Source organism: Lepeophtheirus salmonis, chromosome 3, assembly GCF_016086655.4.
Source record: "Lepeophtheirus salmonis chromosome 3, UVic_Lsal_1.4, whole genome shotgun sequence".
NCBI classification, from domain to species: domain Eukaryota; kingdom Metazoa; phylum Arthropoda; class Copepoda; order Siphonostomatoida; family Caligidae; genus Lepeophtheirus; species Lepeophtheirus salmonis.
Genome location: NC_052133.2, coordinates 26,897,226 through 26,923,699, shown reverse-complemented (window position 1 = coordinate 26,923,699; position 26,474 = coordinate 26,897,226). Strand labels below are relative to the sequence as shown.

The window sequence follows — 26,474 nt, the reverse complement described above, 5'->3', positions numbered from 1 at the left end:
CACTTGGGTCTCCCTTTCGCTACTTAGTTTAAAGCTGTAGGTCAAACTTGCTCGATTTAGAAAAAATAGAATAAATTGACGAATTCATTTTTCCAATTATTTTGAAAAGGCACAGAGTCCTCCTTGGAATCCGTGCCGGAAGCGATAACATAATAATATCTCAAACTCTGGAACTCTGCTAGACGTTTATTTGCAAGGTTAGGAGGGGATTTCAGACCTCTAAAGGGGACGGGGAGGTAACAGTAATGCAGGTTGAGTTCAAAGGTAGAAACGACTGTGTCCAAACGCCGTAATTTCTACCAAGAATCCAGCAAATTGTCGTACGATGGACCCAAGAAAGTCCATCAAGACAATTGCTCAATAAATTAGCCGGTCAGAGTCGCTGGCCTGGCTCTGCATTCACAAAATCCTTAATTTACTAATCATACAAGATGAGCAAAGCCCAGATTTTGTTGTATAAAATATGACTTTGCACGACAGCGATACTTTTTTTTCCTGACTTTAATACTTTGTTTCTATTTTATAAAGCTGGAATCATTCATACTTTACTCTTGAAGAGAGAACATCAAAGTATAAAGTAATTAATAGTAGTGTTGGTTCAGTCCTTATTTATGCGGTCTAGTCTCAGTACTGGTTATAAGATTGTCGGTCCTTCGGACTGTTAGTACTGGAACTGATTATTAAAAAAATATCTGAATCACGTCATCAAGGACCGAACTTTAATAAGTTTTTAAGACTTATTTGCAGGACAGAACTGGGAGGGACTACAGTCTACACCATATCTTTTTATTTTAATGACTTTGGCATCCATAAGAGTTTAGAATCTTCTTTGAAATCGATTCAGAGCTAACTTTTATAAAGTGTGGACTTTGTTTAATTCCCTAAAAATCAAATGGTTGCCATACCTCTGATCAAAATTTGGATCCGCTAAAAGATGCCATTAAGGCAGCAAATTACGTCATGGACTCGGCCTTCATCGTCAAAAGTTGCCAATTTGTCGGTAACAGGCGTTATAGCATGTGAAGGAGGAGATATTTTACAAAAAATATAGCTAAATATAGGCATTAAAAAAATCATATTAAATTTGATTTTGTTTTTCTTCATTCCATAAAAATAATGTTTTTGGAAATTTAGTTATACTCAAAGATTGAGTTCCTAATCTGTATAGATCAGGTACGAATCCCTTTCATAATCTTATTTATTCGCGAATTGATATGAAGAAATGTAGGGAACGTCACAGAGGTGTTGAGTCAATACAGACAGTTGTGGATCCGATCTGGATTGTATATGCATTCGAACTAAGTCCCTAAGTCCTCTGTATGTTTGTGTATGAGAATGACCGACATTCGATGGGGACAGAATTGAATAGAGAAAAAGCTCATAGTTTTTGTAGAGAATTTTGTACTAAAATATATTTTTGTTACATAGATTATAAGAATTAATATGCAAACCCTGAAATGTTAGTTTCCATCCAGTAACTCAACTTGCAAAGAAATATAAATGTATATAACTCTATTGATGAGTAAAATAACTGCAATTTAATTACCGTGAAGGAAAAAAACTTATGATGTTCATTGTTCAGGGTATATTCTTAGATTAGACATTCCTTCAAATTCTACGGAATGCATTTCCTAATTCCGTTCTTCAATTAAAATAAGACACTAATTGATATATCTCTATGTATGTTGCTGTTTTTAGAAGTTTGCTCATGAGTCATTGAGATCAAGTACATTTTTTTTTATGTATATAGAATTGAGTTTTTTTTTGACAAAAATACCAAAATATGAATGATCTTATAAATAATTATTCTGTTCTATTTTGAAGAACAAGGAGCTCAGTCTAAAGTTTATAGTAGGGTCTGGTACTAAACAAGTTTGTACCGCGGCTCGGTTCAGTATGACCCTTACAGAGTCGTACGTATATATACACATATATTTAATAATTTGATATTATAAAATATCTGTTCTTTTATTATTAATTATAATTATTTATTTGGTTTATATAAAAAATACCAATATGGTTATTATTGTTCACAAAGTATATGGCGATATTGGGACTGCGAATCCATTTTTTGTATTGCTGGAAAATGTAGACAAGCTTATCTTTTGTCAAAACGTTTTAAAAATACATAATTAATTGTAATTTATAGGCTGTGTATATACTTATAGCAACCTTTGTTTTTGAGAAATTTAAAGATAAAGTATCGAATAAACTTTAAAAACTAGATTAATTATATAAAAAAAACATTTACTATAAAATTGTACCAAACTGCGTACCGCTGTTCGTAGCAATTGGGCAATTTAGTGTACCGTCCCAGGCTTAGTTTATCGTAAAGGCTCTCAATAAATGAACCGAAAATGAACAATGTAACCCCAACAATCTGAAGCATATTTGGGAGGAGAGCGGATTAGGTGGCATGACGTTTAATTAAATTAACTGTTGGCAGCTATGAGAGAATTAAAAGGGAAAAACATACCCCTACTCATTATTTAGTAAGGACATATCTTCAATTTTTCTCCGGGTCCGACAAGGACTTAGACTTTTAAATACCCTTATTTCTCTCTGTCGTTCATGAACACATACACTATTTATTACTTCAAAATTAAATGCTATATCTTCAAGAATAAATTAACAATGATAAAATTTTGGAAAATATGAAACCCTGTTCAGATTGAAACAACAAAATTTTTTGTAAAATCTCCAATTTTACAAATTTTTGCTCAGATAAAATCTAATTTTTCTGTTAGTATACCATGTATTCCGGCTCATCCCATCCTCCCATCTCGGAACAGGTCTGTTAACATGCACTTACAATGGCGTCGGCAGGGTTTACAAGCCCAAAGTGCAAAGTCCAGGAGGTGAGGTTAGGCTGGTGGAGAGATACATTGAGGCAGACCAGAAGTCAGCTGTGGTTGTTGGTCAAGAAAGCTTCTGTACTTCTTAGTAGTAGGGGGCTGAAATGGACTACTTGATGTTATAGGCAGTCCGGACGGAGATACCTCATAATTAAGAATAACAGTGACACAATCCAAATTAAAAACTACTACAAGTTTTGGGTACTCACTCTCTGGTATTGTAACCTCTTTTTTCAGTGCCATTTTAGCACCAGAACACTACATAGTACCGGTATACCGAACAACACTTGTAATATAGATAATCCTTCTTAAAATGGCATAAAAAACACGTCCTACTTATTATTTCAACTTAATTCTTACTAATGGAATCTAATAAAACGTAACACACATACATATTAATATATTTTAGAGCGTTTTAGTACCCATTCCTACAATACAAAATACCTCTCTCTTAATTGAATCAAACTATGTGCGAAACACAAATCGATTACAGAAATACTTGTTATATATACATGTCTTCAAAATACAAATCTCAATTAAATCCTGATATAGCATCTATTATAATAAAAATTCAATTTTGTGCAATCTTGGAGATAGAAGGAGAAAAATAAAATTGACTCGCTTCTTTGTAATAATATTATGTATGTTCGTATTTCAAAATTAAAGCAATTTTCTAATCAAAATAACGTGTTATTACAATAAAAGTAATTTTATCAATACGTACATACATAGATTACATTCGAAATCCATATTTGCAAAATTAGTTTCATTTAAAGCTTGCAATCAGATAGATACGTACGTATTTATGGTTCACGTTATAGACAGGGTGAGAGAACTGGGGAAATCCATATCAAAAAGGTACAACCGTACTTTCCTAACAGTACGGTACGAACTTCATTCAAATATAGTACGTACTCCTTATTCAATCAAGGATCTTGTGGTGGGGGGAGTAAGTACATTGAAGAATACTTAGAAACAAGGAGGAAATAATGTTTCTTCTCTTCACATCACAAAAAAGTACATTCAAAGTCACATATACACGCTAGTTTCTAGGGTTTAATTAAAAAATGGATCAAAAAGGCTCCAAATTTGTACATTTGTAATTATTAAAAAATTATGGCTAAAAAAAGCTATGTTTAAAAAAAAAAAAAGTAAGAAACTTGTCGATGGAATCCTCACACAAAGCAAAAATCCTCTAATCATTCCTGGCTAAGTATAACGGTTAGTAGAAGAAGTCAAAGTTCGGCCCCAAAACTTACAGAAACATTTAATTACGTTTTCAACCTCGTTATTTTTTTATTATGATGTTTCACTACGCTACTAAATAATCAAGTTTGGTTTTTATATCATGTCTCTAAATCTTAAAATATCAGAGCAGCAACAAACAAAGGCTAGTGTGGGCTATCTCATCGTCGCCGGTGTCAGTTCCGATAAGGTTGCAGAGAACGTTAGTATTTCTATCTATGCAAGAATATATTTGGCGCGTCTCCATCTCTTGATTTATAAGTTTAAGGCATCTTGGATAATAATGTATGTTGCACCTTTCCTCCCAATTGGGATTTGCTACAAGCTACCTTCAAGGCACCATGATACAACATGGATACTGCTTTCATCTTCAAGAGGTGTCAATCTGTATGCTAGCGTTTTGAGGCTGTTATTAATTGTAAAAGAAGACATATTGTATGAAACCCCTAATTAAATATAGTATTTAAACATATCACAAATTGGCTTTTTATTTGTCTATTCTTGATTCCAAAAATATCCCCTTTTTCGTAATTTAGTGATGCTAGCAAAAAACAGCGTTGTTATCCTGACAATTTGAAAAATGTTTGGGGTAATTGCAGCTTCTCATGACGTTTTATAATATTAGCTGTGAGCAGCTATGAGGGAAATGGAATAAAGACAAGGGCCACTCCGTATATAGTCAGAACATATAGGCTACAATTAACCCAATATAAAACTTGCAATTCAACTCTGAGTCCAATTAGGAATTGTAATTATAATAACCGCATAAATCCTCAGCCTGACACTTCGCCTATTATGCGCACACTCACTAGTTATTATTACTCTAACCTCAAATGTTCTTTCTTCAAGAATTCAATCCATATATTACGTTTTTCGGTATGCTAAATTGCTATTAAGGACATGTTCTTACAGGTTCATTAAGTAATTAACTTATTGCCCCATCTTTTTGATACCCAAGTCTTAAAACCATTAACTTTAACAACTGTATACAACAATGACGTCACTACATAGTAATATGGTGATAAATGAGTGTTTCCTCTTCCAAATGAGTGCTCTAAATATATTTATCTCATACAAGTACCACAGTAATGGCCTGATAATTGGCTCTAAGGACATTTCTGTAAATAATTTAAAAGAAAGTATCGAAAAGAATTAAAACACCATATTTTGATAAAGAAATGAGTATATAAATATTATTATTGTGACAACTTCAATTCATATGGGTTTAATGTTATTGAAGAGTTACTTGAAATGGAAGAAGGATCAAATCATATGACCACCAAAGTTTTTTTCATTATTTCTCTTATACGTTTGGAAATATTGTAATATTTGTTTTGGGGAAAAGATCGTTTTTCTATTATTATTGATGACTGATGCATTTATTTGCATAAATATTTGGGTAATCATAAATCAGTTAATGGAGATTGTAAGCATTTATTAAAAATATAAAATATGAGAATCTTTTGGTTAAAAAATGTATACATAACTTTATAACAAGTTTTTTTTTTTCGTTTTTCATATTCTGATTTGAATACATATTTAAGGTAGACATAATTAGTTTTTAAAATACTGTTTCATCAATTATTGGTTATTGTCTTTATTGTTCATTTAATAATCATAATCATTAAATTGGGATTTCAGTCTAACAAGCTAACAAAAATTACAATAAAATAATAGCTAATATGAAAATAAGCAACAAAAAAAAAGACCTTGACAGAAAAACTAGGCATGAATTAATTTAACACTTATTGTCACTAATCCTGATATGCATTATATGTATGTAGGGATAATAAAATTGTCTAAATTATCTTGAGTGTAAATAAAAAAATATATTTAATACCTTTGAAAGACGACAGCATATCTGCTGACAAAGATAACTATAAAAAATTAAATGCTCATTTCTCGATAATACGTTTTAATTGTACAAATAAGGATAAATGATTAAATACATCACTAATATTTTGAGGGTGACTAACTTAAACTTATTTTAAAATGTATATAGACGAAAAGTGAGGAAAATCCTTTGTGCAATGGGCATGTTAAAAAAAAAAAGTCAACATGGTAAACCTGACAATTTGAAGAATGTTTTGGATGAGATAAAAAATTATTCTCATCACGTTTTATTTGATCAGTTAAAATCAGCTCTGACAAGAGAGGAAGGAGAACATTGGCTAGAATTTTTCCGATGTTGATACCCAATTCTACTATGAGTCCAGCAAGAACTTACAATTATAATTATAATTTTGAATGTTCAATCAAGTTTTTAATATAATTAAATCTATTTAGAAAAGGATGTTCACAATTGACCAATTAAAAAATATTGACACGTGCTAAGAAAAAGAAATTCATTCCTCAGATTACCAATTCCAAAAAATAAGACAGATAAGAAATTCACGGGATTTACATCACTGCTCACGAACATTTCGATAATTTTCACATTCTTAATCAAGATACAAATTATCATTTCCCTAAACTATCAGCTGTCCTAAGTACTTGCAATTTGGTAAGGATTAATTTTTTATTATTTAGTTTTAAGGGATCCATTTTAAAACGATTTGAACGGCTATTTCTGTCAAGATATACATATATATATCTCAAACATTAGAGCGAAGTTAAACCGTTTTCAACTTGTAAACAGAATTTTTCGGTCTCATATTATGGACCAATTTTTATTTTGGTCTTACACAAGAGGCCAAATTTTTAAATGTGGAAAGACACATGACGTCATCAACAGTTAATCTATAACTTAGTTTATATCGAATTTTAAATATAAAATAAAAACCCCAAAAATAAATTGTATTTAAGTACATAATTAGCGGTAAAAACAATTATAATAATTATGTTGTTTAAATTTTGTAACATATTTTTAACTATATCATCCATTTTTTACTCGTAAATATCAAATAAATTGCTAAAAGTAAATTTGTGAATAATTGACATGGAAAAAGATACATTCTTATTTCAAAACAATCTTAACAGTATGAGTTTGGCTCTTCAAAAAGATATAATTTGTTATTCTGCCTGTAAAAACATGATATTTGTATTTATGATAAAATTGTCTATGTACATTTCATTACTTGATGCGAACAGGGGAATCAAATTAGTAAACATCAGTTACGGATAAGTTTGCGTATATTATATTTCCATAATAGCTACACTTTTAAAATTTTGTATCCCTAAAAATGCTTTATTCCTGACATTGAAATAGAAAATAATCATAGAAATCAAAAAGAAAAACAATGGACTGATTTGTAGGCAAAAGAGTTAATTAAATTTACTAAACTTCCACTGAAAATAGCTAAATCTATGAATAAATTTCAAACAAGGCATTATAAAAAATCTCAATAAATTCATATTTGCATATAATTTTATTAAATGTTTCAGAAGCATACTCAAAAATATAAGCAAAAAAATGTAGATTCAAAGGAATAAAATTCATTTTAAACAATTTTAAACTTATGTACTACATTAAAGATAGGGTTAAAAATTAATCCGTGACGGATGGATGGATCTTAAATGTGTTCCCCCTTCGGCTAAAAGCTTTCTGTTATTAAAAATTAAAAGGTGAAGAAGGGTTCTTACTTAACAATAATGATTTCAATCAAAGGATCAATTAGGTAGACATTAAACCCATAAATACTCTTGTACCTATTTATTGCTACGCATAGGAGTAACGTCAATAAATCTCCATTTGTGTCTGTACATAATGAGTTTATCATGGCGGGCCATTCATGAACGTATGCAGGGTGATAAAGAAGAGATCATCCATTAAAATATGTAGGATAATATATTGTATTTGTATTCGGCTGGTTCTTAAAATGGGGTTTGTTCGTTCGAAATGTTGAGGGGATAAGTAATCACTTTTTTACAAAAAGAAACGTTTTTTTAAAAGAAGATTACATCTTAGTTTATACTAATGGATACTAAAGTAATAGTTGTTCAAATGTTATTAGTGAAAGTGGCTCACTTTAGCCCTTTTTTGGAACAACTCCTCATTTTGCACTCTTTTGTATGAAAATTGCACATTTTTCTAAATTGGTATCAAGTAAAATAGAAGGTTTGGGTTCTAGTTAGATTAGATAATAGCTTTCGATGAAATTTTTAGGGAAAATCCACCTGCAAAAAGCCTTATTCATTAGGCTCTCTTTTTGGCGGTAAATTATGTATGTAAATAATGATATCAGGTTTAGGATTACATGATTGGATTCCAAAATCAACCAATTAGAAGAAATATATTCCCAATAGAATCTTGCAACAACTGAGAAATACTTTTGTCCCAATATTCTGATTTTGTATTTATGCAGAGATTCGAGTTAATATGATGTGGTGATGATGAGAAGACTCCATCTAAAAAGACTCTAAAGGTTATGATGCCAAATTCAAATTTGCTCCAACTATTAATGTGGACATCTTTCAGTATGTTTAAGACAACCAATACTATTCGAAGGCAAAAATTAATGGAAGAAAATATTTTTAGAATCTTGATTTGTCTATATAATTTGCAAAATGTATAAATTTAAAACAACTATAATTAATTTAAATTATTTTTATAACACTGTAACTTTCTTTAAATACAAATTGCTCCATTATAATATTTTGGATGTTATTTTCAAGAATGTAGCACTCATTTTGAGCAAGAAAATCTATCAAAAATGCTAAAAATGGTGGACGCTATACGCAGTACAACAATATGTCATTTTTTGTAGTAGAAATAAAAAATTTCAGGATAAAACAATTTAAAACATTTTCAGAGATTGACTATTCTTCTCAAATAGTTATTTTTAATAAATTGCTCTAATTGGACTTATTTTGACTATTTTCAGATAATAGTTCTATTTTTTTTTCATAAAATGGTAAAATTTTCAACATTTTTGGGCTATTTACTTTTAACAATAAATAATGCATATATTTGTGCATGCACTAGAATAAGTATATATAAAGTACTTACTCTATATAATAAAAGATTCAAGAGAACGATTTCTGAAATTTTATTACAATCTTTGAAATTTGATTATGGAACATTTAGAATGTTAATTCATGGGAATAATAGAGCGCGCCTCTCTCCTCCAACAGGTTCTTCGTTACGATGATTTATGAACAGTATTTTTAATATGGAGGCACATTAGAATACAAAAATAATTGTGTTGAAAACAGGTCACTACATAATTATATGGGAAGTTTCTTGAGAGAAGTGTTTTAAAAAGATTGTCAAACTACCAAGCGTGAAGAATTGCCCGTAAATAAATTGTCATTAGCATAAAATTATCCGCAATAAACATACATTTATAGTGATTCATCTACCGATCTGTCCTATATACAGATGAATGTAACCCATTGAAAAAACCACATATAGTTTTCCTATCTGCATATAAAACATCCTCCGCAATGTCCCAAATTCCACACCAGACACAAGGAATTGACGTAGGATAACCGTTGGACCTCGAGACAGGTTAAAAATCCCCGTCGTCACCTTAAAAACCTAACAACCACTTATGCTCCAAGCCAACAGAATATGTACTATAATTTGGGGGCCTCCATGTATACTGCCAAAATTTATGTTATATGGTTTTTGGGCAGAGAGGAACACTATCTACGGATTTTAAGAGGGGTCAGTCTCCATTCAGACTGCCTACAACATTAAAAATCCATTACAGCCCATACAGGAAAGAAGAACAAAAACTTGAGCAGAATCAATATGGTTGACTTCCGGTTTGCCTCAATATGGGAAGAATGTCTGCCGGACCTCTTATTTACACGTAATTTAATTATGCTATTGCAAGTTTTGGATGCATTTTCTGTAGATGAAACAGACAGCTATTTGAATCACTACGTAGGTAGTATCATTTCAGTATTTCCCAATGATGACGATATTTCGAAAGGCAATCTTCCTAGAACCCTCTGAAACTCACGGTCATATCTTATGAAAATTATATATGTTTTTAAAGAGAGATTTAATTTCTTCTCCTTAGCTTGGGTTCCATTTTTTGGGCTGAGTGTTCTATAAACAAACATAAAACATATACATAAAGTATATAAATAATTAAATCCGACCCTATCAGATACAAGTATTGTCTACATGAACATAACTTTATACTCGTTTGGGGGAAAATGCATTTAATACATGTCCAAATAAGTATTTCATACTTAAATATTATTGAATATGAGTTTTATTAAATCCCCCCCCCCCAAAATTGAAGTATATATATTCAAATATGTATATAGAGATCCAGCCCAAAAATACGAGGCTCTAACACGCATATACATTGGCACTTGGATGCATTAGTTTTGTATTGTATATATACGATATAGGTTAATCTTTTATGCTGTTATGTAAGCACCTTCAACATTCAGAAAAAGGTTGTTTCAACTTGATTCAGCGATGTAATTAGGATTTTAAAACTGTGGAAGGAACGGTATTTTCGCCCTAAGATTCTACTATGAATAAATGCAGTTTTTTTTAAAGAGAGAACTTCTATATTAATAAAGCAATATATTTGTCTGATCATCTATTTGTCTCCCAAAGACTCATTTTTTCAATTTCTACATAAGAACTTAGAACAGCATAACTACATATTGTAAGAAAGAATACTGTAGCAACGAGCGCGTGGAGCTCAGCGTGTCATATAAAAAAGGAGTAATCATTTAAGGTTATAAATCCATAATAAAAAAAATCGCTTCCAGGTTTATTTGTCTTTGACCACCAAAGCTGTTATCATCATCATTTCATTGATCACGAAAATAACACCTAAGTATGAAGTGTAATCATGAAAGTGTGTGATTCTGTATAATGGAGAGTAATGATAAGGATTTGTAACAAGGTCTATGGGTGAGAGGATTGAGAATAGAGATTTGAGATATTATCCAATATGTTCTTGCTAAATGCTGAATAGTATTTGTGTTTATCTTCTTTATCTGACTGCCGATCGCAGCTAATTTAATGAAACAATATTACAGCTACGCTACGGTTTTTATTATTTTTACATACCAGCAGGGAATGGTTTTTTGTAAATAATTATAATATGGTCAACTTGGGACAAAAATGAGAAGAATTTCTGCCAAAATGTCATTAAGAACATATTTCAGACTATGGCTTCTCAACAAGTGTAAGCCATTGCCCGACTTGGAGTAGAATTGAGGATCGGTATGGGGTTCATTCGAGATATACAAAGAGTGGGTCTTTATTTCTTTCTTCTCAAGGCTTCTAGCAGCTGATATAATAAAAAGTATTGGCAGCTAAGCTGTTCTCCTTCCAAACATTTTTCAAATTGCCATTGTTTCCATGTTAATTGTTGACTTTGTAAGCATACCCGTAAATCATATGTTTCAAAACTCAAGGGATATAAAATATTTACACATCTGACTTTTAAAAACTTTAATACAAAGAGTCAAGGATTCTTTCATACCTATGGATTAAGAAAAAAAATGAGTTATTCACTTCTTTTTAAAATTCTAGGAACGTAGCAAATAAAAAATAATAATATCAAAAGACGATGAATCTTTTGCATTAGGAATATGTGTAGTCTAAGCATATTACATCACTACAAAGAAGCAAAAGCCATGCCTCTTTTTCCGTCTTCTCTCCATGATACTCCATCTGCAGTCGAAACCCACTGAATCTTATGTATATACACTTTTGTATTCATTGTGAGTATGTTTATGATATGTTTGTGCACTGCAGATTAGGGTGTTTCGATACAGAGAGACGAAATATCAAAGAGTAAGAAATTTCATCCTAATTGATGATGACCGATGATGTATGATATTCAGGTCAAATCCCAACGCTTCTTAATAGGCCCACCACCTGGCCTAATAAATAAGAATAAAAGAAGCAAGCCTTTTGGATGAACATACCAAAGGAAAATTTATTTCCTCAATTTCCCATGAATTCATCTATTGAACAAAGAACAAAATTAAACTTTTGAATTGTAAAGAGTTAACAAATAAAGTGATTGACGTCATGAGTGGAGAAATCAAGGCTTTGTTTCGAAAAGAATACTCGTAAAATTTAAAAAAAAGTAGACTTTACTGCCAAAAATTTAACATGGACCCTTTTACAATTCCTCCAAAATCATTGATTAACTATTTCACTGGGCTAGTCGGGATACGAAAAATATTTCTTTCTGAGTTGCCTCACAGAACTCACCCTCATAACTGATTTGTTCTCACTTAGGTATGCGGCCCAGGAATTATTTTTTAGAGGAAACAAGACTAAATGACAGGTTTTCTATGTCCTTCATAAATCCGTATAACCACATGAGTGGTCATACAGATTTAACTTAAGTGTATTCTGAAGGACTGTCCATCTTTTTATGCTCCAATGAACTTTATTTGTGTTAATGGTGTTCTTTTAAACACCATTTTCAAAGTATTCCGTTGATTGATTGGATGGAGTTGAGGCAATTAAGTGTTAGTTAACATTATATTATTACAATTATTCCATCTTACCTAGAGATTGTCTTTGAACTCATTAAATATTATGTATATTTCTTTCTCTAGAGCGACAAAAGTATTGAACGTATACACATTGATTTATAAAGGCCAATTTCTCCCGAGCGCGTTGTTCATTAAACTACGTCGCTCTGTGGAACTTTGTGGACTCTCTACCAATAAATATGTCGTAATTTATATCAATAAAGTAGAGTTTGTCTGCGTAAATGTGTATCATTTAGCTCCTTGATACACTCCACCATACCGGAACTCAATCTGGATCAGCAGATAGAGCTTCAACTATTAGTTTCTAACTTTATTGTTAAAAAATAAATCCTCAAAGATGTTTTATCATTGATCTTTTCTTTTTCCATGGTCGCAATGACAAGTTCAGCCATTTCCTGCATTGTACGGCCACAATCATGGATAACATGAAATGGTTTTCCCTCCTTTTCTTCTTTCCATAGATGGTGTTCAGGAGGGTTTTACCAATGATAAAAGGATGTCAATTAAATTGTATGTGGCCATTAAACATAACCATTATACTTGAGATTTGATGAATCTTGTACTTTTAAACTTTTGTTCCGTTGTTCGGCTCGATGATAGATTGCTTAGATTAGCAGCAGCTATCCAACTGTTGCTTGATAGTTGGCCACTCATTAAAAGTGGCTTTTCTGGCAGCTTTCTTAGCCTGACACACGGAATTGGGGACAGATTCTGTGGGACCTCCCACAGCACACTCCTTAACAAAAGCATCAGCAAACTCGTTCCATGTGATATTATCTTGTATGACCCTTGATGCCTACAACTATGATATCATACTTGGAATTACCGAGGGCTTGTTTAGAGGAAGAAATGTCTTCTCTTAATATGCTCCCAATGTTTTATATTTAAACTATCAATAGAGGACAGGCTGTCAGATAATAGATAATTCGTCGTAGAATTCAAATATAATACGCCTTCAAATTTGAAAAAAAAAATCACTAGATTTTGATTTTTTACGAAATATATGGCTATATTCTTTGCCATTCGTTTTGTCAAATGGCAAATTAGTTGCTAGATTTCTTATGACTTCAACTCCGCCTTGTAATACTGTGTTTGTATCGTCAAGTCTAAATGAGCATTCCCTAATAACGCCGTCATGCTGTGTTTAGGCCTACCCAGCACCTGTGTGACCATTTATTCTTAATTCCACAGTATATCCAACTAGATCAGATTGTTTTATTATTCATCTGTGTGGATGTTTTGTACACGCCATTTTTGAGTGTACGCTTAATATCTCAGAACCGGCTGACCATGTCTTTATTTTATAAATAACAATGGGGCAGCGGGCATGTTTATCTAAAAGCTCGGTGTGTGTAACTAGACATTGGATATGGCTAACACATGTGTTGAAAAACTTTGTGCTATGGTTTTAACAAATGACTCCGAGCAATCCCACTACTTCCAATATTTAGAGAATTAAAACCTGATAGTAAAATCATATGCTGGTCTGTAAAGCCATAATTTCTTAGGACCATAATTTTTTGTTGAAGGAGTGTATTATTTTTGATAATATGAATTCAAGAATAGTTGAGGAACAAGCATCAGATATGGTCTGTCTTTTAAAAGCACCCTACACCTCATACTTACAATATTGGATGAATAAGAAAAGAGAGGGAGAGAGAGACAAAGACTTCCCGCGAAAATAAAATGCATTGAAATTTTGATTAATAATATATTATGTATTATAGTAATACTATTAGATGGATACTTATTTTGCAAAAATAAGGAATATTTATTTTTGCATATGATACGTGCTTATTGTAGATAAAAATTGTTTCCTTTTCATCTACGCCTACAATCCGAAATAAAGTCTAATCCTTGTTCACTTGTCTTACATAATACATATAATCCTAAAAAGCGTGACAATGCTCATTTGCTTCTATTGTTATGGTATTAGTGCATATTTAAAAATAAAATGAAAGTAATCATATATTGTTTAGAATCATCAACCTACATACATTGAATATGTCTATACAAGAGCCAAATTGTCAAGAAAAACGAGGAATGAAAAGGAATTGGAGAGAGGCTATACGTTAGAGCGGTGTAATTGTCAATTTTTCGTCGAATTTGGATTACGGGTAGTGGGGAAAAGTAGGATATGGTATGAAAATTATCGATGGGAAATTGCATTGTCCTGCGTGGTCAAGCAAAAACTCTTTACTTAGTGAATATAAATACCAATAAAACGTTATTATTATGCTTGTTATAGGTTAAAATATCGTCCATTATCATTAATTAATGCAAAATAATGACTAATGCTATGTTTTCATCTTTATTGACGAAGTAAAGAACTTTTTATATAAGAAAAATTAAAATATTTGAATTTTCTTTTTCAAGAAATCTTGTATTTCAAATTAAATGATTTTTTCAATATATATTTTTTTTTTTCACATAAAGTAATTTTATCAATATTTTTCAAAAATATTAAATTTTTTATGAATAGCTACAAAGTTTGGAAAGTTACTCAAAAAATTTATTTTTTGAAATATTTTTCGACAAAAAAAATAATTTTTTGTAGACAACAGCAGATTTTTGATATTTTTTCAGAATTCTTATGATTTTTTTTAAATAACAGAGGATTTTTGAGCTTGTTTCTAAAAATTTAATAATTCAAATTTAATTTTTGAAACTTTTTAAAAAAAATCATATTTTTTTTTGACAATTGCTATGAATTATATAATTTTTTTTAACAGAATAAAAATATAACCCAGTCTAAAATGTGACAAAATTTGTTTTAGCTTTCCTTTGTGTTGAATGGCAACATTTGTCATTATAGTAAATAGTACCACGTACTCAAATACTTATCATCCTTAGATATGGGTATAGGTCATACTTAGGCCTATGTGCAATGAAACACGTGAATGTAGTTACACAAATAGGTACAATGTTTATTTCTTCATTTCAAAAAAACCCATATTCTGTAGTAGAACTATTTTAATCATTATAATCCTTATTATTTCAGGGCATTTTCCGGCAAAAGAGAGGAGGGTTCAATATTTAGTAATTTTTATATCATGCACGATATTAACATTATGATTATTGCTCTGGAAAAATGTTATTATATTACACTTTTTTTCATGTCGATATAGGAGAATATGTTTGTCTGATTGTGAGGGAAATGATTGTCTTAGTAGAGTACAAACACATTTAAATTATACCCATCTGAAAGCAATAAAACAAATAAACCCAAAGTTGGAAAAAATTGGTCCATAATTTTACTTACTTCTCACTTATTATAAGACTTCTTCTTTTTTTTTTCGTATGAAAGGTTTTGTGATACAATAAACGTACTTTTGTGTAGGTTGCTTGATTATTATTTTACCCAGCCTCGATAAATTCACCCTTTTTACTATGTGAACAAAGTTAATTATGCAAATGTCAGAAAAAGTTGCGTAACGCATAAGAAAAAATTATAGAGTGACGTCATTTGTATTAGTATCATAGAAAGCAACATATTTTGATGCAAAAAGACAATCTTATGACTATATAAATCCCCAAGCTAACAGCCATGTTTTCTTTCTTTGTTTTAAATATTTGCCCATATTTAATCAATATTCAAACCATTACTTGTAGCCTCACTCCGTCAGAAAACAAATTGGTCCATCACTCCAAAGAAAATTACTCACAATATTAAAAGAAAAAAGCGAGAATAAAAATTATTTAATAGTACATGTTAATTGTTTTTAACTAGGGTGACCAACTGGACTCTTTACATCCGTCCAAGGACTTTTTTACATCGATATTTATATAATATGTCAGGTTGTTTGTGGATGAAGTCTGTTTTCATTTGACTTAACTCTAGAACCATGTCAAAAATATGGGAAGATCAAAATATAAAAATTATAGACAGAAATCAAAATTAATTAATAGTAAACGATCCTTAATTTCTCTTTCCCCATAAAACCGTGAGTTAAGGAAACAACGCTTCCTCTTTTATATTATATCTATTTTGATACTGGAACCAGTACAAAAATATAGGCCTCGTGACAACACCAGTAACAGATACGAATAATGAGCTCATAAGTCCCAAAATTTATCATAAAACAATGTAGATATATGTACATACTTAGGGTATATTCCACCTGACTGGACCAAACTATGGTCATAGATATTACAAACAATTTACGAGTCTCTTTAAAACTGGTAAATAAATTGCATGTAGATGCAAACAATTGAAAGACCTTCTTTCAAGTTAGCTTCCTAGAAGAACATGCCAATTTATCAAATAATTCCGTACATGTATATCCAAACATGGAAGGTGAGAAAGAGGTTTCAAAAAAGTACTCACACACATAAAAAAAAAGAAGGATTTAATTGATATACAAATATATAACTAAATAATAAAAACATGCAATGATCCCCCTCAAAAAAGGCAACCCACAAACCATATATTTTTGTTAATAATCATGTTTTGAATGATGGCACTCAGGGTGTTGCTATCTTCATCATTTGGGGGAATTATGAACACAGTATAGCAAGTATAATTACTGATGAGGGTGGTAAGAAAAGTTTACAACCTCAAAGTGAAGAGGGCAGCACTCGTAAATCAAAGCTAGTCACATCTCAAGGTTAATAGAAATACAAGGCTTCCTAGAATTTTCAATCTGATGTACTGTACCGACTGATGAGCAAGATTGGCAGATTTTGACAAAACACGCAACCACTCATACACTATGATGTCAATATTCAAAAATGTGGTGGAAGTCATACATCCGTCCTATACGCGTTATGATATAACCTTGTATTTCTATTATCCTTGGTTTATCTAAAGGACTTTAAGAGAACTAGCGGTGATGGGAAAAATAAACAATTCAGTCTAAAAACATGGATGACTATGTTCCAAACACATAGTTACCCTTATTCTTCACTCTTAACTAGAGGGAGACACACTCCTTCACTCCCCCTCCCACACACACACTGTCAGCGTCCCTAGCTGGAGGAACATGTAGCAGCTTCTAATTTTAAGCCAATCAGAATTTTCTTTAGTCACAGCTATCTAGTGTCTGGTAAGAGTTACTCACAAAAGACTGGATCATTTTTGAAAAGCACTTTTTTATGTAACAGTCGTTTGATTAAGTTGATGTGAGTGGTTCTATGAAAAAAACCACATTCTAAACTTTTTTTTTTCTTCAACAAAGTCTACTAATACCTGTAGACAGTTCTCCCAGTTACATAAAGGACGGGTTAAAGAGATGGGAGTATGATAGGTAGAAGCGTGCAGAGTTCCAAGGAGACCATCTTGAAAAATAAAATAAAAAATTTTATGTAGGAAACTTTTCGGACCACCCCCGTGCGTTTGCTATATTTATACATATGATTAATAGTTTAGGGAACTTAATACCCTTTTTTTGTTGGTGGCAGGGTTAAGTTTCCTTCCTAAAAGGTCTAGCGACGCCGCTGGTTATGAACAGAGGGGTTGGTAATCTTCATCATTTGTGGGGGGGCTTAGCACCACCAAAAATTATCAAAATCTTAATAAATCTCTTATGTAAATTGGTTTTATTTACATATATGATATTTTCATTTTGGGGGAGGGGGAGTGGCTTGAGGGGTTTGACCACTAATAGTATTCAAAATGGGGTTATAGATAAATTAGAGGGACTCTTCAAAATAAAAGTGAAAAATACAATCCAGAATATTGCCATTAGAAAATTGCCTCAGGAAAATTATTATTTGCAGAAAATTGACCGCCATGATAATACTTTTATTGAGTTTCATCTACTGATAAATCTAAACCATCTAAAGGCGAGTTATCACATCATTTGTGTGTCTACACGTCTAAGTACACTCACTTACAGTTATATATATATATACAGGGTGCGGTTTTACAATTAAGATTTTTTTCTAAACCGATTTTTCTTGGGAACCCTTAGTCGTACAGTTTCAAAAAACCAGTTTAATTTTGTATAAGTTATCTTTACCAAGCGTTGAAAATGTCCTCCGAGTACGATTATCGCCCTCCGTGTAGGCCATGCGCCCAAAGAGATCATTGACCTTCTCAAGTTGTCTTCTGCCAACCTGTACAAAGTTGCAAAGGAGTTCAACGAGTCTGGAGGGATGGGAACACTAGCAAGAAAGAAGGCAGATCGATCTGTGTGCAAAATTGGCTTCTGGACAATTTGGAGATGTTCTTGTCTATGGAAATGGCGTCCCCTAGCTCCCTGGGCGGCAATCCTTTGGAATGTTTCGTGAGGGGCGTCTTGGAGAAGCGTGCTCGCAACTATTTGGCTTCTCTCACAGCCTCCATTATAGAGGCTGTGAACAATATGAATAAAGATCACCTAATCAAGGGGCGAAGCAGATTCCGTGCCAGGTTGGAGGCTGTGGTTGAGGCTGAGGGTAGGCAGATTGAATTATTAAGATCATGGAGGATCCCTACGTTTGTATATAAATGGATTTGTAAATATCTCTACTAATTTAAGAAATAAAAAGGTTTATGTCCTGGTCTCAAAATTTCCTAATTTTAAAACCACACCCTGCATATAATACTTTTGTGAGAGAAACTCTTTTCCCGATATCATTGGTATATATATATAAACTTAGGCATGTACACGGACAATAGATGTGATAACCTACCTTAAGGTTCTGTTGATAGTGTTTCCCTCTGAAGTTTGGACACGATAAAATAACCCTCTTAATTTCCAAAATTGCACCAGAGCCACACAGTATTTGTGTAGGGTAACTATGGCCCTTATTACCCTTATAAAATCGCCTCTGCTCTAGGGTAGCAGGTTGTGCAGTATAAACTTGGGACCTCGTGGCAGATTAAAAACGACTGCCACCGCCTTAAGAATCCTACAGATTTCCTCTTAAATTCAAAGTACTTTTTTACAATAGCAGCTTAAACGGCCGCAATCTATTTCAACATTTTTTCTCCATATGGGAAATGTATCTACAAATCCTTAGTTGGATCAGTCCCGTTCCTATACGGAACATATCGGTAGATGAGTAACTATATATGTATAAATAGTATAATTGCGGACAATTTTCCGCTGATGGCAATTTTCCTGAGGGCAATTTTTCTCATGCCCATATTCATGTGTGCAAATTTTGTAGGACCGGGATAAACAACTTCATTCTGGACATTAATAAAGAAAAATAAAGGGATTCATGCATTAAGTATTAAGGGTATAATTATTCATCACCAAAGTTCTAACCATAAATCTATTGTAGTCCGCTTCCTGGACCTCACTTTGAGGGACTGACTCCTACCCCGACAACGTGGAAGTTCCAAGAGTCTTGAAAACTGTTTATGCTCGGACGGATTTTCTGGCTCTGAGAGTCGTCTTTTAGAAAAGAAAGGTACTTCAAATGATCCTCGAGGAGAGTTCCATGGACTCCCTATAGGTGTCGCAAAGGGTGGAGAGCCAAAGGTGGAAGAGAGTTGGGATTCAGAATGAGCGGATAAATACAGGACGGATTCACAGGAAGAAATCGAGACTCGAATGTAAGGATGAGTACTATAGGACTTTGGTAATTGATCCTCTAAATCCTCTGAAGAGGACGATGTGGAAGAAGGTGTTGTGATTGTTGTTGTGGTCGTTGTTCCAGGGTCGGATATGATTAAAGGCCTTTGTCAGAAAGGAAGGGGGAGTTGACTACTCAGTTATGAATGACTGTGTTTGAACAACACCATGTGACTTGCATTAAAAAAGTTTGCGTAATTTATAAAAAATATATTTTTTTAGACATTCTCTCATTCTTTCAAAATAGTCAACTTCACCTGGAGGTAGAACGAAAGAGATTGGATTCCTCCTCCTCTTGACTCAATTTAAAGAGACGAGAAGAAGAATGGAAATTGAATGTATCCAAGGACTTTGAATTAAATGAGCTCACACCCAGGGGCTTATGAAAAGTGGAAAAGGAGGAGTTGATGATAAGATGATCATCTGCAAGACTCAATGATGGATCGGATTCCTCACTCACTTCTTCCAAAACAGATAGACGTCGAAAGCATGATCTAAGAAGGTACGTTCATTGATTTTAATCAATGAAAAAAAACATACAAAAACACAAGAGATTTTTAACAAAATGAAGGTAATTATGAAGGGAGTTTTATCATATCCCAAAGCAATAAGGAATCTCTATAATCAATGTTATATATATTAAATATGTGGAGAGTAAACACAAAAGTAATCTTGAAGAAAAATAAACGTCGATTGAGATAGGTACAGCCTAATACTTTTTGGACTTTTTTCGGCTAATTAAAGGCCTTATACTTAAATTTCTAAAATGAATTGAGTTACCCGAAAAGATTTACTATTATTGAAAGTAGTGATGGCACGAGTTATCGGAGAATCGGGCGTTTTTTCTGGAATTGGAATTGGGAAACTAATGTTAATTTTTGATTACGATTCTTATTTATTACTGGAATTTTAGTATTTATTACTTTTTTAAGTTATGAAAGAAACAAATAGCCCTTCTCAAATGGATGAATTTTTGCTTTTTAAAAGAAAATTTTATATTTGAAATTAACCATTATTTTTATTTTTTTCAAAAAGTTGAAAACTTTCTGTGAATTTTTTTTCAAACAATTACATCTTTTTCCAAAAAAAATCCCAAAAACCAAGCCCCTTTCCCAAAAATAAAGTCCTGTGGACGCCCTTGATAGCCAAATTGTTTTTTCATCTATTATTTAAGATATCATAGAATCGGAATCAGTAATTTTTATTAACATTACATCAGAATCTGCATCGGGATTTATTTTTAAATTGTCCCATCCCTAATTTAAAGCCTACATTTGACATATGAAACCTATTTTGAATACGATATAGTATTCATATAAAACTGAACATTTTTTAATAAACTAATTTGAATGTTTAATAATTTAAGCACGATTTATGGGTCTTCCAAAGGAATAATCAGAATAATTTTTAGATAGAAATTGATAATATTTAATCCTAAAAGAATATAAAAGTAATATATTTTTGAAAATTGTAGTTTACATTTGTGTTGACCAGCCACATATTTAGTTATAAGGAACTGAAATATTAACTCACGTGTAGTCATCTGAATCAGAGTTGTGGGATAAAAAGTCATCTTGTAATTCTTGGATTAAGTCGTCATTTTCGTTGACCACGTTGCTGGTACACGACTTATCTTCACTCTGCATAAAATACATTTATATTATAAGACTTTATTTACAAAATAAAACAACTCTGGAAAATATTTTTGTTTTCAAGTCTATTATTGTTGATGTATTATGTATTCAGAAACCAACTTTCCCGGGATTTTTTGAAAGCCTGAGAAATCCCACATTTATTTATATAAGTTAAATTTAATGAAATACAATTAATTTATTAATTCTAAATCTGTATATAGTCCCCGTATTTTGAATATAATACCGACAATACAGTCTAAAATGCAACACTTTTTGAAAATACAAAATTACAAAATTATTATATTTTAAAAAATATCACCAGATTTGGAAAATTCAGTTCATAAAATACAATTAAGGCCTCTTGCTTTTAATGACTAGTTCTGATCTGGTGTGGAACTTTGCAAAGAAGTTCTTTACACAGTTTGGCTCTAGGTTGACTCAAGCAGTAATGACGACGGCTTTCAGCATGTGCTTTGTTGTTTATCGGACTCCCAAAAGCTTTCCCTTGAGGTACCTAAAAATACCAAAGTAATGGTAATTTTCCACGCGTGCATAGCTCGAGAACTGCAGCTCTGCACAGCTCCATACTTTTGGTTATGACGCTTTTATTACATTGCTGACTATGTTATTTTTCTTTTTTTTACGGTTTCTTTCACAATTGTTTACAATAAGTTATTCGGGTTAAATATCAAAATATATAATAAAGAGGACAAAGATGCACCTTTTAAAAAAGTATTGCAATTTAGACAGAGATGCTTCTATGTGTTTTTGAAACAGTAAGCATTTTGTAGATGTCTCGTAAAAGTATAATAAGAGCTACAAGAATGCTAGTGATGTGCGTAAATAGTCTGCCATTCAGGCTGTATACTTCACAATTTTAAAGACCCAAGATCCACCAAAAGTTTGTTCTTTATTTATTTACTATTAATTTTTTTTTGTGGGTGGGACACGCGGGCTTAAAAAAAAAAGTAAACTCCACACCAGTAGTGAGTATAGAAGCATGAACACAAAAAAAGGAATGAAATCAAAGGAGGTCTTGTGTGACCACATAGACCATAATTACATATTTATACTAGGGACCATAACATGAGAATCTTTAAATTTCTTATTTATAAATAGAAACTCGTCATGTTGGGTCTCAAATTATATCTCTTGATGTAAATAACATACATATAAACATATTATGTAGGCATACCTAGCGAGACAAGGTTTCAGGGGACAACATCAACATAAAATCAATTTTGAACAAAAATCCAAAAAAGTAGAAAATCCCATTTTTACTTAATATACACCTTAAGACCTTATCTCATAGACATATTTGAGTCAATATTAGGCTAATTTAAATTATTCAAATTTATGGGACGAGTTAAGTTAGCTGAGAATTGTAGCTAAATTTTAGAACCTATATTGGGGTTAAGAGATTTTTATTAGACAGCGTATAGCCCTTCCAAATGTATCAAATCTATCCATTGTTCATTCTTGATTTTGTCGATCTATTTTAGCTACTTTAAGTGCCATTTGTGACACATCTAAAAGGTTAATGAGAATAATTTGTTAATTGAAAGGAACGATAATTAGTCAATCAATCAAAATATGGAATCTACACTGAATTTTGAGAAAAATCAGTCTACTTTGCTTAATTGTTGGTGGACCACATTTTAAAATAACATATATATGTATAGACCAATATTTCATCGAGATATTTGGGTCAATTATTCGGCTTATTATTTGAACTTGTGTGATGAGTTAAGATACCCAAGGATTTTTCTATAGTTTTGAATCTTAATTTGATTTAAAAAACAAATATTTGAACCTATTTGGTCCCACTCAAAAATAAAATATGTCAATATATCATTCTTATATTGGGACAGTCAATTTTGGCTATACTTTAAAAGTGTAATTTGCAAAGCAAACAAAGATTTATGAAATTGACAATGACTCGTCGTTCAATAATACAAATCTAATTCACTACCAATTTGGAAGGATTTTATGCTGACGTGTCATATATATAATCACACGGTGCCCACCCAGAACCACTTTCGATTTCCTTGATTTTTTATTCTTTACATGCTTCTATCAGTAAGTGTCACATTTAGTAGAATAGGTTAGAAAATCCATCAAAAAACTAAAAATCCTTGTGTGTCTAATGTATTTTATGTGATGATACACCAGGAGAGGAAATAAAAATGCTAACCACACTTATCACTATCCTGAAGCTATGCTTAAGTAAGATTTATTCAATGTACGTACATATTTTGTAGATAACTCGCTCCCATTGTATCACTACAATAAATAATCGTATCAAACATAAAAAGTTATTCAATAATTCAAATTGAACTTTTATAAAGGTTTTATATTCTTAGTGTGTACAGAGTGCAGAAGATTTTTTTCTGTTTATTTAATTGCATTTTTTTAGTAGGATGTTGCTTGGTTTTTTAAACCATTCTATAAGTTTCCCTTCACGTCAAAATTGCTTTTTCTATCTTGAAATTGGAGACAGGGACTACGGATGGTTAAAAATTAATCCTCGTAACCTTTGAATATTATGTAAATAACTTTGTTAACTGTAGCGAAGAGATGATTCGCAAAATAAAACATATTTTATTAATAAAGTAGGAGGAGAGGGGTCTTGACTCAATCGATCACAACTGCTAGAATAAGTTTCCGCGTAGAATCAGACAATTATTGTTTATAGTAATCATTTATTTTAGGAGTAAATGGATTTGATTACAAAGAAGTTCCTTTGAATGACGTCCTTAGATACTTCAAAATAGACAAGTTCACAACCTCTTTAAGCGAATGGTACCTTCCATTAACTTTCAAAATTATTCATAGTGTGAACTGTCCGAATATCTCGAAATAGTAACGATCCCTTTTCTCCTAGACCAAAAATATATTCTTCGCTTTGCGAAGTTATTTCCTATTTATCAAAAAGTGGCTATATTTGATTTCATGTATCTACTGTCGCTATCTTCAATGTCGATATAGAAAGATAAATTATGACGTAAAGGTGTGTACCCTGTTTTTTGATCATGTGATTGCATTAATGAGTAAAATCGAGGCAATCTTGACATCCAAATAACCCAAAAAATCATTGCTGCCATTCTCAGGTTGAATTTAAGGGCGGGCCGTCTACAATATCTGGAATGCCCATAATATTACAAAATGGCATGCTAGAGCTCCAATAATAGGAGTTCTACTACCAAAAACTTTTTTGATTACTTCCCCAAGGACGTGTGACACTTTCATTCCCAACTTGAACCCTTTAGGTTATTTTTAGTAGTGTGCCATTGAGATCATCACAAATTAAACCTTACTATGAAAGGTGGATCACTAGAAGACCACCATCTCTAAGGTCGTGGGCAACTACTCTGAGAACAAAATGGTCAATGTCTGTTCTAGGGACTGTTTGAGGCTTTTATTGCATGCTAATACTTTTTGTTGTTATATTTTTTCAAATCAGTTTTTTTTAGGGATAAAACTTTATTTTACTTAACATACAAAATTGGTAAAAAAAAGTAGGGAATAGTTATTACTAATGACTACTTAGAGACTGATGGATTGAAATTTAAATATGTCATACAAGTCATGATGGAAAAATGGGAAAAAAACCGCAACAACTACTGGATCAGTAATTAAAATTTTGAGTTTTTGAACAGAGACGTTTACTTGCGCACACTGTAAAGTATTATATTCTTAAATATAACAAACCTTATCTTCCTCGTCCAGGTTTTCCAATGAATGTAGAGCCTTTAAGAAACTATTATTTCTTGAGAGCGAAATGTTTTTTTCCTTTGATGTGGGGGGAAGAGCTATTTAAGGATTGAGCTGTTGCAATTACTAGAGAAAGAGAGTAAAAGAAAAAATAATTAAAAATAGCGGATCTGATATAAAATAAAAGGAGTCTATAATCATTATTAATATCAAAACGACGTATTTGAAAAATACGTTTAATTGGCTACATCTTTTAATATTGAGGCAATATTTTGTAAATTGGTGTGTGGAAAAAATGAGGAGTAATAGCACATAAACCGAACAAATGTTGAATGGAAGAAACGTCGAATAGACTAAACATAAAAAGTCGACCTCAGAATTTAAAATAAGGGGCTCCTCCAAATGGTGTTACATTATATTCCATTCAGACATTTCCTACCTGAAACATACCCTCACCATCATCACTCCTATATCTGTAAGACCCCCTTCCAACCTCCTTATACAATCCGAGTTTTTGGGCTTTTTTTGGGTACCGCAGTGTCTCAAAATGGGATGACACCCACCGCCACTATTTAAGCAACCACTAAGAGCCCCCGTAACCTCTATTTACCCCCCAAATGTTAGGACTGTTTTCGGATACGCCCTATTTTGTATATTATATGTATAAGAAAATAATCACAGAAAATTTAATATGTAATAACTATTAATTTTTGTATAGTAAATTAGGGTGTTGAGAGGGGCCCTTAACATAAATTTAATTAACAACGGTGGGTTTCACCTCATTTTAGGGTACTGTGGTACCCGAAATAGCCCCAAATTTCGTGTAATAAATGGGGGTTTCTGAGGGTTCCTTACAGTTGGTTTAGTTGTGTTTTTTTTTCCAAAATTGTATTCAATTTCGTTGGAAATTAATATATCAAATGAATTGTCGTTACAATATAAAAACTGTTATTAATATTTTAATACATTTCGACGAAATATACAATACTTAAATATTAGTATTTGTAAAAAATATGACCTTCTAAAAATGAACATGGTTCCCCAAACAATTTGAAAGAATGTTTAAGAAGATGATTTAATGTGACGTT

General features: G+C 32.0%; 1 protein-coding gene across 1 annotated transcript in view; it reads right to left on the bottom strand.

Moving 5' to 3' along the window:
* The window catches only part of LOC121114539 (uncharacterized), a 316,164-nt gene extending 290,677 nt beyond the window's left edge, over positions 1 to 25,487 (bottom strand). The window contains exons 1-4 of the mRNA XM_071887240.1: positions 25,384 to 25,487; positions 21,572 to 21,678; positions 20,296 to 20,532; positions 19,730 to 20,143 (exon numbers count right to left, since the gene is read on the bottom strand). The gene's annotated coding sequence lies outside the window, so the exon portion shown is untranslated. The remainder of the gene's footprint in view (positions 1 to 19,729; positions 20,144 to 20,295; positions 20,533 to 21,571; positions 21,679 to 25,383) is intronic.
* Positions 25,488 to 26,474: the final 987 nt, after the last annotated feature.